Genomic DNA, 18,906 nt, shown 5'->3' with positions numbered 1-18,906 from the left:
CTACTTCTAGACTAACCTGCCCTGCTCCATGTCATCCATGGGTCAATCTGCTTACAGCCAAGACCCCCAGACTCCACGCTGAGTGAAAACTGAAGCCAGCAGGAATGGGGCTCTGATTCAAAGTCGCTCCAAGTGGTACAAAGCAGCAGAAGTTTGAGATCTTCAGTTTGGTGCTGCTGAGACTTCTGACTCACCTTACAAGTTAAACCGTTTCGTGTCAGTGAAAGCACTTGTAGATTTTGGAGAGTATCGTCTCTTTTGTGTGGGAAGTATTGTTTAATATAGAAATCTATATGGACAAGAATTAAGTATTTCTACACACAGATGGACAGTACAGAGTAGTAGGTAAAGCTCTCAAATTCAAAACAAAGATCTGAGTGTTATTATTTACTAATCTCTATATTCGGTGAGAAATTAATGAAAATATTGACTGAAGTACTCAGCTTCCTGGTTATTAAGAGTACTATATGCATATGAAGCACTTAATACAGTAGCTGACACACAATATGCATTCAATTCATATTGTGATTGGAATCTTAGATAAAATTCACGCACCTGACATGTCCTGTGGACTGGAACTAAGGTGAGGCAAACTCACACCTAAGAGCACAAAATTTACTTCTGACTTGCATGACAGAGTAAGTGCCTCAAATTTTGTACCCTAGGCCCCTCATTTACCTCAGCCTAGCCCACACCTGCATAGCACACACAATGACAACCTCATATTGATATCACAATGTTATACAGCCCACTTTACATAGCATATTTTTAAAACTTTTTCTCCCTCATTTGCCAAACTGGAGACATAAATAAATTACTTGGGCCACCAGAAAAAAAGGTTACACATCATCCAAAGCAAGTTACAGTATTAGAACACTTAAGAGAATTTGGTCAATAAATAAATTTTAACATTACTTGTCAAGCCTACATTAAAATTACTTTTCATTCTCTTAATGTAAATAGATCAACTTAATAAAAGATAACTGTGGCCCAGAAGCAGACTGGGTAATGGAGTAAAATTAAGACGCAAAGACTTCAGGATAATTCATAAAAGGGCATAACCTATATGGGATAATGAATAGCTGACAACAAAATCAAAGGGCTAGTTACCTTTGAGTTACCTAATGGGAAATGGGAACAACAACACAAGTAGCAACAACTGGCTTCTAAGATATTTCTACAAAACTAATTTAGGGGGAAAAATACACATTTCTTTAGTTGTGACAATCCTCAATTTTTTTCCTATCCCAATGCCTAAGTTTCCGTTAAATCCTGGTCTGAATATAAATGAAACATCTGTTGTAGGGCAGGAAACAAAGTTGTCCCCTTGAATATGTTCATCTTTTGCTTATAAAGCTCTTAATCTAGTGGCTCATGAATCAAATAATCCCAGAGTAGCCATCAAGTGTCTGAGGGACAGCTTTCTATTTTCCTTTTTATCAGTATTTGTGATCTCCTATTTTAATTTCTCCAATATGCATTTAAAATACCTTAGAAATTCAACTAAACTCAAATGCTCATACTGTTCCTATGTTCTCTATGCTTGAAGGTATAATTTAAGGAGTCTGTACCACAGGGGCTAGGCCTATCTGCTCTGTATCACTTATAATCTTAGTTATCTAAGATTTATCTTACAGACTCTTAATTGCCTATGGGGCTCTACCAAATACATTGTGTATTTTCTTTACCTTACCTTACCAAATTTCTTTCCACCAAAACACTGCCACAAGGCACTCACATGTTGATAAAATTGTTAGCTGCAGATAACAAACTGAGTAGGTCATGTGCTTAAAACTAGGAGCTAATAAAGACAAGGTTCTATCTTTATAACAGTTAACTTCACTTTTAGCTCCTAACTGATCTCCAATACAAATGCTAGGAGTCACAAAAAGAAACGAAGATATCTGCTTGTATATATACTTCTTCTTGTACCCTTCCTTTGCCAAATTAATTAATTTTTTAAGGAGGGACACCAAAATTAAGGTAGGACGTCAGAAATCTGGTGTTTTGACAACACTGCCAAAATGCCAATTTTATTATGGATAAAGACATCCAGAAAGCATATGTATTTCTGAACAAAGAGATCACAGCAAAATTCAAAGTGCTTTGGAATTAAATTAATTGAACCTTGCAACACTATGAACTAGTATAGGGAGCAGTTGCAGCCTAGAGGTCAGGTCTGACTCATTTATCCCTCCCAACTGGCTTTTGTTATAGCAACCTTATATAAGTCTAAGGAGGCAGCAGGGGTGTGACATCTTAGGGTTTGGTCATTCCTTAACTCCCATCTCCTCTGGAGTTCCGGTTCATCCTGAACACAGGGTGGTTGAATAAGGCAGTAAGGCATGTTTCAGTACCAGGGACCACATGGCTAAGTTAGAGAAGGTGTAATTGTTTCTCCTTTGTATCAGCTCTGGCCCAAAATTACCAAACGAATTAATGCATGCAAAAAGTACATAAGAAAAGGGGTAAGAAAGGGTGAAAGATAAAAAGGAAAAATTAGAAAAAATATATATATTAGAAAGGCTAAATGCCCACGTAACAGTTTTTCCATCCCTTTCCCCTAAAGAGAAGATTTATTACTTTCTCTATCTCCTAGCAGCTAGTACAGTACTTTGGCATAGTCAGGCTAAGTCAGCAAGTGCTAGTTGGAGATGTGGTGATGAAGTCAGAAAAAGTCTGTGCCCTTGAGGGTGGTGTCTGGCAGGGAAGAGGAACAATAAAGAAATACGTCATGTAGAGCTGCCGCTCTGCAAACCTCTGTGAGTATACCTGCCTCATGTTATACACATACTCACCGAGCAAGTTCAACACCACGTGCATGCTTAACATTTTTTGAAGAAGACAATAGAGAAAAACAACTATTGAAATACATAGATGTTCATAATTCCATTCCATACACATAAGCCCCAGAATGAAAGACAGAAAAGACATGGATCTGCTATTCCCCCTGCCAGACTCCCAGCTGCAGTACCTCTCACAATGAGCAGCTCACCACACTGTGATGCCCATATTATACATACTACTTTTCCAACATGGCTCTGAATAACTAGTCAAATACTTCACCTACTACTCAAAGGAAAAAGTAAATCTATTCCATGGCTAAAGAAAACTGGCTGCGTTAAAGTTATGTTAGTCTCCGAGGTGTAACTCCCTAAGAGATTTTTTTTAGAGTAAGTTTGAATATAAGTAATTTTTGCCTGCCATACTGACCTTACCATGTAATATAAAAGTTCTCTGTAACTGCAACTCTAAATCTAACTGCCTTCCAATAGAGCTCAATCATTGACATAATTTTTATGGCAATGATTTAAAATATGGTCTCTTGAGTGAGGCAGCTTGGATTCAAATCCTAATTCTAAGCAGTTACTGATTATATAACCTTGGGCAAGTTGCTTAACCTCTCTGTACTTTAGTTTTCCCATTTATATTGGGGATAATAGTGCATCTACTTCTACTGTTGCAAGGATTATATGATATCATGTGAAATGCTTAGTCTGATGCCTGGCACTGAGTTACTGCTCAATAAATGCTGCTATCAGATTATATTCCAGCTTATTCTAAACACTTAGAGCAATTTCACATGTAATATATACTCAATAAATATTTGATAAATGAATGAACCAAAGTATTATTATGTAATCCATACTTACTTCTGGTAAACTTATTTCCAAGGCACTGGCCTCAGCAAACAATAGTGACTACCATTCAATATGTTCTAGTGTTGTTTCCCAATAATTCATAAGCTTGCTGATAAAATCACCCTTTTTCCTTTTAAATAGTAACACTTGATTCTAAACAACTATAGTAAAGAATGAGATTGAGACTGAATAGATTCAACTCGCTCTTTGGGTAGTAAAGTTACTCAAACCAAAAATATGAATGATCTTGTAAGATTGTAATGCTATATTACATTGAAGATGAAATTAATTTTGTAGCTAAAATTATAAAACTAAATTTTTCCATCTTCCCACAAAAAAAAAATGGACCATCAACTACATTGTTTACCTTTCTGCAAATAAATTATTTCTACTTGCTGCAATAAAAGTGCTTTCATTGGTTACACTGTGATGTGCCCTAAAAATTCAGTACCTAAGACTGTAACTTTCTATTAACATTTCAAATGCAGTCATATACACTAACAATCGCACTCTTTAACTTCTAAATCCCGTTTATAGCTTATTTACTGTGAAATTAGCTTAATATTCTTTGTTTTAAAAATTTTTTAAGTCTGTTCATTTATTTTGAGAGAAACAGAGACAATAGGAGTGGGAGAAGGGCAGAGAGAGGGAGAGAGAATCCCAAGCAGGCTCTATGCTGCCAGTGCAGAGCCCGACATGGCCCCTGAACTCACCAAACTGAGCCAGAACCAAGAGGCGAATGCTTAACCAGCTGAGTCACCCAAGTACCCCTAGCTTAATATTCTTCATAACATTACCTATTATCATGACCTTAACAATCTAAAAACATGTAAGAAGCAGTACTTCAGATTTATCCTCCACATATTGGTTATGCTAGGTAAATATGATTTAAAAAAAAATTTTTTTTAATGTTATTTATTTTTGAGACAATGCAAGAGACAGAGTGCAAGCAGTGGAGGGGCAGACAGAGGGAAACACAGAATCTGAAGTGGGCTCCAGGCTCTGAGCTGTCAGCCCAGAGCCTGATGTGGGGCTCAAACTCCCCAACCATGAGATCATGACCTGAGCCGAAGTGGGATGCTTAACTAACTGAGCCACTCAGGCACCCCATTATGATTGTTTTTAAATCCAAGATTCAAATAACATAAAAACTGACTTTTTTTAAAAAGTCAGTTCAGGACTTATCAAAGACTTATATTTATTAATAAAAACTGAGAACATCATCAAATTTTAAAGCCAAATACCAGCAATCATTTTTTGACAATATCTTGTGGGACAGGGAATTGGCAAATTCATAAAAGCATATAAGGTTACAGCAACTCAGAGCTGTTTAATTTATTGAGATTATTATAGTATTGAAAGGATTAGGAAATTTGTTTTCATGACCAAAACCTAACACAAATTTATCCCTGAAATTTAGTTTGCATGTTTTTAAAATAATGATCTTTTTACTCTCATAAGTATATAGGTTTAAAGTAAATAAGGTATTACCTTAAGACCCAGGGAAATATGAAAATTTTCAAGAAGCCCAAAATATATAAACTTCTTTGAAACAAGCACTACTCAGTTTTACAAAGTCACCATGTCTAAAGCAGGTGATATTAAAAGTAAAATTCAAAAGAAAATGCCATGGTTAAAAAACAAAATGAAACAACAAAGGAAAAAGCAGCATGGATTCTGCTGAGGACAAAATGAGATCACATTAGGGAAGCACAGAATCCATTAAAAGTCAGTTAGTTTCCTCCACGTCTGTATTTTGTTATAATGAATGTTGCCTGCAAAAAGCAGGACAGTGATAAGGTCTCCAAAATGCTGTTGTACAGAAAGTTTGCTGTAACAGAATATGACTCCTTTGTCATTTTGCTATAGAAAACGATCTATTCTGATTTTAGAGATCTCCAAAAAAACCAAACATCTTTCTACAATTTATTTTTTTAATGTTTATTTTTGAGAGAGAAAGACACAGAGCACGAGTGGGGGTGGGGCAGAAAGAGAGGGAGTCACAGAATCTGAAGCAGGCTCCAGGTTCTGAGCTGTGAGCACAGAGCCTGAGGCGGGGCTCAGCTCAAACTCACGAACCGAATCGGGAGACATGACCTGAGCAGAAGTCGGACACTTACCTGACTGAGCCATCCAGGTGCCCCTTTCTACAATTTGTATTATAAAACTTCTGTCATAAGTCCTTTCATCTAAAGGTAGAAAGCAAGTCTGTTTTACTTATTTCTGTATTTTTGTCCCCAGCAGAGTGCTGGAGGCACTTTCCATGGATGCACTCGTTCATTCAATCATTTATGCATTCATTCAGTGAGTATTTACTGAAAACTTACTTTGTGCTAGATACTGTGTAAGTAGTGAGGTAAGGCACGTGACAAATGACAGGACCCTACCCAGGTAGCTTATAGTCTAATGAGGGAGACAGACATGTATCACATGAATTACAGAAATGATGGGAGTTCCTACTGTGATGATGCTACAAAGGGGAAGTATGGAATATGATGAAGATACAGTGGGAACTTACTATAGTTAAGTTCTAATTTTAGGAAGGAGGAGTCAAAGAAGGTTGGGAAAGGTTCCCCAGAGGAATGACATTTAAACTGAGATCTGCAAATTAACTAGGAGTTGGCCAGATCTGGGAAGGGGAGGAAGAGCAGTCCAGCAGGGAGATGGCATACGTATAAAGGCTCCCAAGTCAGGAAAGAACTTACATATGTAAAAACTGAAAGGTGCAATAAGTAAGAAAGGCTGGATACAAGGATGGAGAGTTAGGAAGGAGGCAAAGGATAAACTGCAGCATTAAACAGAGTAAGAGAATAAGGGTATTTGAATATTTAAGTAATTTTAAGTCCCTTTATCACGTAAAATAAATAATTTCAGGCACTGAGTCTTTATAATATAAAGGTCTACAATCAGAAGACCTGGATTATGCCTTAGTCCCACCAGTCACTAGTTAAATGACCTTACACATAACCAATCTGAAACTCTTCATTCTCTGTATAAACAGGTACTCAATTATTTTACCTACTGGGGATAGAATAATACAGAGTCCTGTTCTCATGACTTTCTATACTTAAAAATAGATGCATATGGAGACATCCTAAGTCCTGTAAGAGATGATGTCCAAAAGCTGACACCAAGGCTCCTGAAAACAAAAATAAGAACAAATGTGGACACTGGTGAACTACAAACTACGATAAAAACATAAGTGAACGCATAACTCTGTGAACCCTAACTACTTCAATGTGCAGAGATCCAAAAGGACCACAGTATTTTAGCATGTGACTGAAAGAGGATAAATGCAATAAAAACATTATTCCATCACTGCAATATAGATGAAATATCAAAACTGTAATGGACGTCAGAGACGACGAGTAATGACAGAACTGAAACAAGGAGAAAAATTAACACATACTGAACAAGTGCATTAAATTAATTTTACTTATTTCCAAATTTTTCTGACTTTTGGGTCAAAAGCTCATTCCACAACCTCATAGCTGCATGCCAAAAGTTAGAGAACTCACTTCACACTTCCCCCAACAAAAAACAAACATCTACACTGCCATCTAGAAAATATATTAACACTCTTGCTTTACTATCACTAACTCATGTTCAGTTTACAGTCTATGTAAACTACCACCATATCCTTCCAATATAGCATAGTTATCCCCACATAAATTTTCTACTTGTTTAGTTGATCTTCCTTTCCTTGTGTCCTGCATTACTCATGGTGCTACGTTATTCCTATACTTCCAACTTCATTCTACAGTATCAAACCTCCACTTTATTTTAAACGTTATGTTAACTTCTAGACCATCTTAACTTCAGTCATACGGGGAACAATATACCTCTAATCCTATAAAATGTTTCTGCATTCAAAAGTCAAACACTGTTGATAATATTTTCAGAGTACATTAAAAATCAGCAGTTTCAATGGTTAACATATACAGTAGTAAACCATGATTAACTATTAGCTAGATACCTAAGTATTGTATATAAACTTATCACAAAGAAATTCTGATGTCAAAAAACATACACCTAAAAGTCTATTAAGGAACTATCCAATAGGAACATTCATACATGGTCACACTAACAATTATAAAGGAGAAGACTGTTAACAAGCATACTGCTTTCTGCTTAATACAAAATATAAACGTCCGATTTTCCCATTCTTTAACATAAAATAGAATGAATTAAAAGTCGTAAGTAATGCTAAGAAAAATAAGTAAGTGCCTGACGTTTTTACACACATGCACGTGCACATACACACACCAGGGTCAAGAAAATCAAGGGGAAAGTAGAGATCAACAAAAATGTGATGTTACTTCCAAAAAATGCAACGTATATTCTTTTCTAATAATGTGCACACTATACTCTCTTGTTGCTGTTATTATTTGAAAAAAAGTGTAAAATAAGTTTTTTGAAAGAATTCCTACACTACTGTTGTCAGTTTTACAAAATGAGAGTAAAAACAATCAGTCCTACAGTAGGAAGGGAAAGGAATGCCTTGTAACTATAAGGATGGGATATATATTTTCGACATTCTCCTATCTCATTATCTGTTTAAAATGGTGGTACTTGGGGCGCCTGGGTGGCGCAGTCGGTTAAGCGTCCGACTTCAGCCAGGTCAGGATCTCGCGGTCCCTGAGTTCGAGCCCCGCGTCAGGCTCTGGGCTGATGGCTCAGCGCCTGGAGCCTGTTTCCGATTCTGTGTCTCCCTCTCTCTCTGCCCCTCCCCCGTTCATGCTCGGTCTCTCTCTGTCCCAAAAATAAATTAAAAACGTTGAAAAAAAAATTAAAAAAAAATGGTGGTACAGGGGCACCTGGGTGGCTCAGTGGGTTAAGTGACAGACTCTTGGTTTCAGCTAAGGTCATGATCTCAGGGTTCGTAGGTTCAAGCCTCCAGTTGGGCTCTGTGTTCACAGCTCAGAGCTTGCTTGGGATTCTGTCCCCCTCTCTCTGCACCTCCCCCACTCGCTCTCTCTTAAAAATAAGTAAACATTAAAAAAATAAAATAAAATGGCGGTACAGTCCATCACTTAATATACTTCTAATAAGTAAGTTCAAACTCAACATTATTTTTCCAAAAAGTTAGAATGTGTCCTTCTTTTATTGAGGAATTTCTCCAACTCAAAAAACTCTTCACTTCACAAAGGGCTTCTTAAAAATGCACAAAATGCATTACTTTGCGATTTTCCCCACTCACTTCAAAAGACCACCAACCTCTCTACCCCTTTTCTTTCTGGTGCGGCAGCTCTATTCAGAAGCGGGATTACAACTGGATTAGATCAGATCTGTCCCTACGTGTGTGACCTTGGGCACGTCATTTATCCCTTCAGTTTCTCATTTGCATCTTTGAAACGGTATCTTTGAAAACAGAACGGGACTTATATCTAGGAGGGTTAAGGTTTTCTGCTCAGAGGCAAAACTGCCTCCTTAGAGGGGCCATATCATGAAACTAGAACTGAATCCGTAGGTCTCTGTCAACATTTGACTCTTCCTTCTACAGTTCTCTTCTTTCAAAGGGCATAACCTGAGTCACCTCAAGAGCAGACTCCCAAGCGCCCCTTCCCTCCTCCACTCCTTCCCTATCCTACTTCTAAAGCAGGGGGAAAACAGCAGCCACATCTCCCCGCCCCAAGCCACACCTTCAGAGGACCCCACCCCAGACACATCCGCCTTCTCCCTTCTCCGGGGGCACCAAAGGCCAACCTCGCCCTTCCCCTCCCGCCCCCACCTAGAGGAGACTTCCTGGAGGCGTTCAAGGCCTGAGCAGGGCAGGCAGCATTTACAAACCCGCTTTACGCCACTCGCGTAGGGTAACCTCGCTTACGCCCATAGGGCCCCGTTCCCAGCCCCGTCCGCTCCGCCTGCCAGAACCAAGCCCAAGTGCCTCAGCCACGGCCCCTGTGTGACCCCAGACCTCTTCTGCTCCGCTCGGGGCTACAGAGACTGGGAAAGAACAGCCACACCTTACCGGCAACTGAGGCACTGACTTCACTTCCCACCTTTGGAGCCCTCTTCAACTCCCGGATCAATTCACTCCGGCGACGCCGGAAGGACCCGAGAGGAACCAGGCGTTGTCCGGAATCCTGCCCAGCCGGAGTCGCGCAGGGGCCTATGGGGACTCGTAGTCCCACTCGCCGGCGTCGCTTGCAATTCCTGCACAAGCAAGACTACAACTCCCGGCAGGCCGTGCGGTAGAGCCTAAGGCGATGGGTGGGGACACTTCTACCCAATAAAAGGACAGTTCCCTGCTTTTGCGGGAGGAGGTGAGACGGATAGAGAGGGTGCTTGAAAAGCGGGGGGAAGGGAGGGGTCAGCTCTCACCTGCGCCAATCAGGGTGCTGGGTCGGCCCTGCCAGCGACTCACCCATTGTGGGGGCGGGCTAGCGGAGCAGAGGAAGGAAGGGGGTTGGGGAGAGAGCTTGAGGTGGGGAACGAGGGGTGGCTGAGCTGTGGGCGCTGCATCGGGGGGAGAGGAAGCAACGCGGGAATCGCTGGCAGAGAGGGAGGGAGCTCTGTGGGGATGCGCTCAGGCCGGAGGGGCAGCTTCCCCGAAAGCGGTAGAGCCCCAAAGACACCAGGCGGCCAGACCTGCGGGTCGCGGAGGGGTAGAGTGAGCCTGGGCTCCTCGAGGAGGCTTCCGGGCCAGGGAGGCAGCTCCAGGTGTGAGGCCACTGACTGAGGAGAGAGGGGTCCCCAGGGAAAGGGAAGGGGCAGAACAGCTGCAGAAGTGCAGGGAGCGGGAAGGTACTAGGGCAGCAGCTTCCCGCCGCCACCAGCCGGGGCAGCAGCAGGAACAGCAGGGGGAGGAGCAACAGCTGCCGAATTCACCAACTAGAGGAGGGGGAGGCGGAGCTTAGTTCACTGTAGCAGCCGGAGGCGCAGTCTGGACTGTAGTTTCCCGGGAGAGACGAGAGCAGGAACACGAGCAGAGCGGAGCGCAGTCCTCCGAGCATCAGCTCCAGCATCCCACCAGGGGTTGCAGGTGTGTGGGAGGTAAGCGTGGGTGCCTCTTCTGGGCGTCCTCATACTGCCCAGGAGAAAGCGTCTTCCAATAGGAATTCTGTCAAGGCACAGGTAGTCTCTGACTCGGGTTAGGGAAGGGGTGCGAACCCTTTTAGAAGAAATACGTACATTTTGGACTTTGAAGGGGGGAAAAAGCAAAAGGTGGCTTGATTGTGGGTATAAAGGGCGTGGTTAAGTGTTTTTGGCGTGAGTTACACCATTAAAACTGTTTTGGGAGATCTTAGGATTTAGGGAAACCCGGATAATTGAAGATGAGGTTGATGGTATCTGGGTAGGTGCGTAGCTGGTTAAAAAAAAAAAATGTCATTGATATAGAATTACTTCAGAACTCTTTCACTAGGAAAATAACTTTGCATTCTTCTTCAGTGTCTACCCCTTAGGTTTTATCAGATTGTCCTACTACCGACCTGTTTTCCAGGGTGGTTTACTGCAGGTTCCTAAAATTGAGAGAGATCTGTATTAAGGAAGCAAATGCAGGCAGAATAATCAAGATGACTAAACCTATCAGAAGTATAACTTTGCCAGCGATAATGTAAAAATGTTTTAATGGATGGATACTTAGCTTTCCTTCCAGTGGCTCTAGAATATTGGAACAAAGACCAGGACTCAGCCTACAGTGGGAACATATGGTGTATTTCGTTGCTGCTTCTTATTCTCTCATTTGGGTCTGGTAATATTTATGCATTTGAAAAAAAAACTACAAGAAAAGCTGTGCGAGGATCTTTTCTGTTAAGGGGGTATGTGCTAAATGGTTACCCTTATTGTGTGTCGTGATGGGTTCAGGCTTAAAACACATGTAATAGTATCATAAAAAAAATAGTTTATTCTTGGTATTAAACCATGTACAATTTCTCTGATTGTTATTAAATACCTGTGGATGAAAATATGTTTTAATACTAGGTAAAGGTGAAAGTCATACCTACCTTTGTGCAACTATGATAAAATTGCAGGCTTTCTTTTTAGAAAGTATGTAAATAGCTATTTTCCTAGTCATTTTCTTTTTGTTTCCAAGGTTCTCCAGATTACACGGCTTTTAATCATAGTAGCATATTGCAGCACGTTTTCCTTTGAAATGCTTTCATTGTGACAGTTGTGTATTCCAGGGTCTGGGTGAATAATTTGGATTTTTTTTTTTTTAACTAGGGCCAATACAGTGGGGTAATTATCTTCTGTTTTCTGGTTTTGATGCTTTCCTCATTTACTTAGTATTTCAGGATTTTATTTTTGTAAAGCACACACAGTTCCTTTTTCAAAAAAAAAAAAAAATGGCCAGAAGGAATTCTCTTTATAGATTAAAGTTCTATCCTACTGAGTGCTACTACTGATAAGCCTAAATGACTTATCAGTATATTTACTCCTCCCCTCCAGCACCCCCTGCCACATTCTTATACACCAGAGAAATATATACACGGACAGATCTTAGAATAACAGCCGCTTTTAGATTGTCCCCAAGCAAATCAGGTATTAGAAGCAGCAAAGAGCTTAGAAAAAAGAAAAAGCAACAGTAGCCACTAAACTTAGCAGTCGTGGTAAGGATCTGAGTTTATCTTTGCTATATATCACAGGCGAGTTTATTAATCCACGTAGCTGAAAAGACACTACGTAACTGATTTTAGGAGAAAAAAATGAGTACTAGAATATAGTGAGGCTTTGAAAAGATTGTTTTTACCCTTGTTATTTGTCATTCTGTGGATTGTTCTGAATTAGTCTTAGAATCTTTCTTAGTCTCTGCTACCAATTGATTTTGTGAAACTGAACACCCGCTGTCACTGATGTATTTACTCCATGTAATAATAACAATTAATAGTAATATTGGCAATGAAGTTCTTTCAAAGCCTATGTTAAAAGATCTTTTGAAAGAGTTTGGTTGGGAATCAGTTAATAATCAAGTAAATGGGATAGAAAAAAAAATATCAAAACAGTTGGAATTCAGATGTACTCTGAATCCCAACTATTTCTAGGTCTTCTGCTGTGAGGTATCATAAAGGATAGAGTCTCATTAGGAATGACTGAGTTTGTAGTATTAAAGTACTGGATTTTTCTCCTGCTTCCAAGATTTGGATCCTTTTTATTATGTCAGTGAAAGAGATTGGGTTCCTGTATCATTTGGGAGTAAGACCATGTTTTTATAAGGGAGAAATCTTTAGCAATATATAGTACTTAGGTATTTGTTACCTTGAACTTGTGTCAAGAGATTTTAAATTGGTGTTCACATTAAATCTCATATAATATGAAGTCTTCTTGACTGTATGTTACTGGTGTTGAGATGATTGTTCATGTCACAGTTTATAATTTTATGTAAAGTACTACCTAGGTAAAAAGCATATTATTTGTTCTGCTCTTGATTTTTACTATTTGTATATGGCTATTAGTGAGCATATGATGAGAAAGAAAAACCAACAGAGGTGCAGAATGTCTCTCTGGAATGGATAGTGCTCTGGAAATCACTATTTGTTTTTTAGCCAAAAGACTTGATTAATTTCGAATTGCAATATATTTTCAACTTTTTTTAAATACAGGATTCTGACTCTAAGTTTATTGGGTGAAAATAATTGAGTAGCATAGATTTCTCTAACAGGAGGATTCACTGATGCATGCAGCACAAAAGAGCGAGACTTAAAGGTTCAAGATCAAATGGTTTTGGTGTGTTGGGAGGCTGATTTATAGAAGGAGGTAGATATGAAAAATGCTGTTTGATAAACAGCTTGAGAAACTGCCCTTAGCAAGAGAGAAAAGAGATTTGATCTGTATTGTTAAATGCCTAGAAGTGATTTCATGGCCTTTTCTCCCCCCAATCATTGCTGGAAGCCTATACCCATTGTGGGAGACAATACTTTCCTATACTGCATTTTACAAGACCAGTGCTCTAACCCCTGAGATACGGAGCCTTGTTTCCTATATTGCATTTTAAACTGGAGTCAGACTGGCAATAATTCATTAGATATTGAGTGATCGTGGGTTATTAACGCAGAGCAAAAAAAGATCCACTGTGTATATATTCACTTCAAAGTGAATGAATTATTTGGACATAATATTAAAAAGAAGTAAAAACCCAAAAGGTGTTTTCCCCCTTAGTAACAGAGATACTTGAACCAGATACTAAAGATGAGCAAGAGCATCCCCCTCCCCCTTCTTCCATCAAACTTCAAAGGTTAATTACTGCTTTAGGGGATCAGGATTAATTATACAATGGTAACAATTTGTTTTTGTTTTGTTTTCAATCTAACGTCTTCAAAATTTAGTCCTTAAATTTTGGTAAGTGTGTTTGAACCAAGTAGGTTATTAGCTTCTAGAGACCACATACTTCTTTTCTATCTCCTGCTCATTCTGAGCATCTTGTGTCATGCTCAGCATAAAGTAGTGGCCCTATAATCGCTTACTGAATTAGAACTACTGGCTAAGACTTTTTAATGTACACAGTGAGAGACATTTTGCGTTTTGATAGACAAGGGTTAAGTTGACCTCGCAGAATAATTTCTATACATTAGCCTTTCTAAGAATGTCTTTGTGCTGGTTGGCCTTTGCAGAAGTGTCCATTGAGCCCAATTTCATTCAGACAGTGTGGGCTGCAATGACTGATGTACAACTTTGTGTGGTACCATTTCTAAATTCATCCCAGAGATAGGGAATGTGGATGAGGGGAAAGGGCTCTCCCACTGGTGACAACCAAGTTTGCATTTCCAGCCAGGTCAGTCTATGGATCAACACAATTTGACCTAAGTAAAATGCCTTTGCTGAAGCTTACCCATGAAACACACATTTCATTCCATAAAACCTGAATTTATTCTTCCATTTTTATAATCATTTGTTAAAAAACAAGAAAAGGAGCAAGAAGAAAGGAAGTCAGACTGTGTTTAAGTACATGTGGAATTGGGCATTTATTGTCTTTTGCATTTAAGCTTCCAGAAACAGATTAATCTGATTAGTGTAAGAATGAAGAATTCAAATGTGATTTTTCTTCTATTACTCCAAAACCTGGAGAATTTGAGTTAGTTGTCAATAGTTCTTTAGTAGTAAATTTAATAGTAACATATTTAACTGCCTTTTCTTTGCTTTTTAACATAGCTTTGCTAGCATGCAAATAGATACAAATTGCTTAGAACTGATGATTGATTAACCTTCCTTCTTCATGTTCCTTTGGCATGACTCTTCATGCTTAGCATTGTGCCTTGTGTAGAATTAGCTGAGTTCGTAACTGTCTTCCTCACCAGATGCTGAGTAACTTCAGAACTGTTTCATTTACCTTTCTATTTAAGAGCCTTATATAAAGTCTATCCTTGGTAACAATTTATTTAAATGTTTGATTACCTATAGAGAAACATAATTTTACATTTTTCACAAACAAATACAACTAAAAAAGGGATTGTTTCTTGGACCTCTCTTTTAGCACCAAATGCAGCCCTTTGCCCACAACCGTTGCTTATATAGAGTTAAATATAAATACTGATGTCTATTGTGACATTGTGAATGAACAGAGCAAACATTGCTATTAATTGCAACATTGCATAGGCGTGTACTTCAAATATAAATTTATTAATTGGATGCCTTTTGGCATTGTCTCTCTTTGCCTCTAAAATTTTGCTGACTTAGGGGCGCCTGGGTGGCACAGTCGGTTGGGCGTCCGACTTCAGCCAGGTCACGATCTCGCGGTCCGTGGGTTCGAGCCCCACGTCGGGCTCTGGGCTGATGGCTCAGAGCCTGGAGCTTGTTTCCGATTCTGTGTCTCCCTCTCTCTCTGCCCCTCCCCCATTCATGCTCTGTCTCTCTCTGTCCCAAAAATAAATAAACGTTGAAAAAAAAATTAAAAAAAAATAAAATTTTGCTGACTTAAAGATGTACTTTTAAGTAACATTCCCCACACATTCATACACACACGGTCTATGGCTTTTCTTCTTGATACATAAAAACAGAGACTTAGAGAAAAACAGATAAATGTTACATGAAGCTTTGTCGTAACAAATTTAACTGGTCTTGAATGTTCAATTTTTAGTGAAATGGTTGCATTGGGAGGCCTTATTCAGGTTATTAAACCTAAATTATATAGATATTTGTCATTTTGAGCCAGCAAGGGGAAGGGTTGAATTTGGCATTCACAGGGCTCTGTGCTAGCCTTCTGTACATCATAGCTACTGAAATGTGCATGGTACCTCCAACTCCAGCCACTGCTTCAAGACCCCCTTCTGGTTCAGCCTAGGAAAGGAGCCTTCTGAGCTCCTCCCAGCTTCTAATTTAGTGTGGGAAGGAAGGCAGTTAGAATTTACTTTGATTTAATAATCTCATTTTCCTAAGTGTACTGTTTTTCCCCGATAAATCTCATACGAGTTCTCAGTAACAGTAACTGAAGGGTCACAAAGTGATTTCTATAGCACAATCTAGCAGTTCAGTGAGTACCTAACAACTTGAAGTCCATTTCCCTCCCACCGTCTTGGCTTCTTTTGAGTGGGCCCACAACAGTTCACTGGAATAGTTTTAATATGTTACCCACATTGGATTGCTTCTGTCATTTTCTTGATAAATTTGCTTTGAAAAACTAACTAGTATGGAAACCAATTTGACAATAAATTTCATATATTGAAAAAAAAAGAAAAACTAGTTTTATTTGAGGTCTTTAACCCTGTGTAACTTGAAGTGTTAGTTAACTTTACTTTTTCCATCTTTTAATAGTGCGCTGTAAACACTTTATTATAATGCATAATTTTAATTGTTGGGTACTTCAAAAAGCCATCAAAAATCATTGAAGCAATCAATGTTTTTTATTTATTTTTTAATTTTTTTTTCAACGTTTTTTATTTATTTTTGGGACAGAGAGAGACAGAGCATGAACGGGGGAGGGGCAGAGAGAGAGGGAGACACAGAATTGGAAACAGGCTACAGACTCCAAGCCATCAGCCCAGAGCCTGACGCGGGGCTCGAACTCAGGGACCGCGAGATCGTGACCTGGCTGAAGTCGGACGCTTAACCGACTGCGCCACCCAGGAGCCCCGCAATCAGTGTTTTTTAAGATACAGTCAGCCTTCCAGTTAAACCTGTACAAAGCATCTTAAATTGCTTACAGATATCAAATCACTTGTTCTATGGTCAAACTAAGTTAAACTGTATTTTATAAGTCACTTGACATCTAATACTGGATAAAATTTTAATAATACCAGTATCCTGACAGCCACATAACAATGGTATAATTTTTGTTTTTGCTAAGTCAGGGAACTTTTTACAAATTGTATTAAAAATAAAATGCTGGAGAGCCTGGGTGGCTCAGTTGGTTAAGCGTCCGACTTCAGCTCAAGTCATGATCTCGCGGTTTGTGGGTTCGAGCCCCACATAGGGCTCTGTGCTGACAGCTCAGAGCCTTGGAGCCTGCTTTGGATTCTGTGTCTCCCTGTCTCTCTGCCCCTCCCCCACTCATGCTCTGTCTCTCTCTCTCTCTCTCTCTCTCTCTCTGTCTCAAAAATAAACATTAAATAATAAAATAAAATGCCAATAATCCAAAATTATAAAAGCCTAATCATAATTATTTGTTTTTTAATTATAAGAACAGATTTAGTCAATAATTACTAATATAAAGTTAAGTATTTTGAAGGAGAAAGAAATCTTGTCAAGATTATTAAAAAGCAAATTCTTACTCATATGGAGACAGACCATGAACAGGGGAGGGGCAGAGAGAGGGAGACACAGAATCCGAAGCAGGCTCCAGGCTCTGAGCTGTCAGCACAGAGCCCGACGCGGGGCTCCATCTCACGGACCGTGAAATCATGACCTGAGCCCAAGTCGGATGCCTAACCGACCGAGCCACCCAGGCGCCCCTGGATGCCTCTAGCTTTAAGAGAAGCTTAGGTATCAAGGACTTTTGGCCTTTGCGGTGGATAAAGCAGGGAAACAGTAGCTTGAGAATAATTTGGGGGTAATGAGTCAATAGTTTCAGCTGTAGCCTCATAATTAAGACCATGTTAACTTTAAATTGTATTTCTTCTCATTCTAACTCTGCCGACTGTTTATTTGTTGTTTCACCCGGGTTAGAAAAAGCTAACCATCTTATACCACGTTTTCATTTCTGTAGCTACCAAACTTCAGGTCTCTGGGCCAAGGCATTCCTCACAGACTGATGGTATCTCTGGTTAAAAGGTCATCTGGCCCATACAACATTTAATTCTTGTCCTATACTTTTTATCACAGATGTAATAACACCTGAAAGGATGATTCTCTTATAAATCTACTTTAAATTTCAAGGTAACAATGAACCTCCATATAGACTGTATTTGAGAATATAGATATAATACAGATGAAAGAACAATTAAATATTAGATTCTTTTTTAAGATTTGTTTAGCTGCCTGAAAAAGTAAAATAAGCCAGTTTCATAGAGAGGAACTCACTCTAAAAGATTTTAATCCTGGAGGCATCTGGGTGGCTCAGTTGGTTAAGCGTTCAACTATGGCCTAGGTCATGATCTTGCCGTTCCCGAGTTTGAGGCCCGCATCAGGCTCTGTGCTGACAGCTCAGAGCCTGCAGACTGTTTCAGATTCTGTGTCTCCCTCTCTCTCTGCCCCTCCTGGGCTTGCGCACTCTCTCTCTCTCTTTCTCAAAAAAATAAACATTAAAAAAAAAAGATTTTAATCCTGGAAATGATGTTATTACTCATTGCTAAAATGTGAAACATATCATCAACATCCATACAGTAATTATTATCTAAATTTTGACTAATTCTTACAGTGACGCATCTTTGATTTATGGTTTTCATAAACTGTGATTCCTTGAGGTTAGGAAAGTCTGAGGAAAGAACTGAAACTGAGAAAATGGAAACAAATATATAGTTTTTCTACATTAAAAAAACTCATAGGGAAAGATGTTGACTGTAGAGTTTTATATAGCAGTTGTCTGAATTTCTCTATCAATATCTTTATTTTTCAATTTTTACATTTCTGACATTTGATTTCAGGTGAGTGGCTTTATTGTGTCAAAATTCTCCACATAGGGGCACCTGGTGGCTGTGTCGGTTAAGCATCTGATTCTTTTTTTTTTTTTTTTTTTTAACATTTTTATTTATTTTTGAGACAGAGAGACAGAGCATGAACGGGGGAGGGTCAGAGAGAGGGAGACACAGAATCTGAAACAGGCTCCAGGCTCTGAGCTGTCAGCCCAGAGCCCGACGCGGGGCTAGAACCCACGGACCGTGAGATCATGACCTGAGCCGAAGTCGGCCGCCCAACCGACTGAGCCACCCAGGCGCCCCAAGCATCTGATTCT

General features: G+C 39.5%; 2 protein-coding genes across 3 annotated transcripts in view; one reads left to right on the top strand and one right to left on the bottom strand.

Annotated features, from left to right (window-relative positions):
- Positions 1 to 9,766, bottom strand: part of PDCD10 (programmed cell death 10) — a 51,890-nt gene extending 42,124 nt beyond the window's left edge. Inside the window, exon 1 of the mRNA XM_015088531.3 lies at positions 9,613 to 9,766. The gene's annotated coding sequence lies outside the window, so the exon portion shown is untranslated. The remainder of the gene's footprint in view (positions 1 to 9,612) is intronic.
- Positions 9,767 to 10,087: 321 nt separating this feature from the next.
- The window catches only part of SERPINI1 (serpin family I member 1), a 71,289-nt gene continuing 62,470 nt past the window's right edge, over positions 10,088 to 18,906 (top strand). Inside the window, exon 1 of one of the 2 annotated variants that reach the window (XM_053221236.1) lies at positions 10,088 to 10,626. The gene's annotated coding sequence lies outside the window, so the exon portion shown is untranslated. Of the gene's footprint in view, positions 10,638 to 18,906 lie in introns of both variants that reach the window. The other variant, XM_015088528.3, reaches the window with a different exon arrangement.

This window comes from Acinonyx jubatus, chromosome C2 (genome assembly GCF_027475565.1).
Source record: "Acinonyx jubatus isolate Ajub_Pintada_27869175 chromosome C2, VMU_Ajub_asm_v1.0, whole genome shotgun sequence".
NCBI classification, from domain to species: Eukaryota; Metazoa; Chordata; class Mammalia; order Carnivora; family Felidae; genus Acinonyx; species Acinonyx jubatus.
The sequence above is the reverse complement of the archived record's forward strand: the minus strand, read 5'-3'. Positions and strand labels throughout refer to the sequence as shown.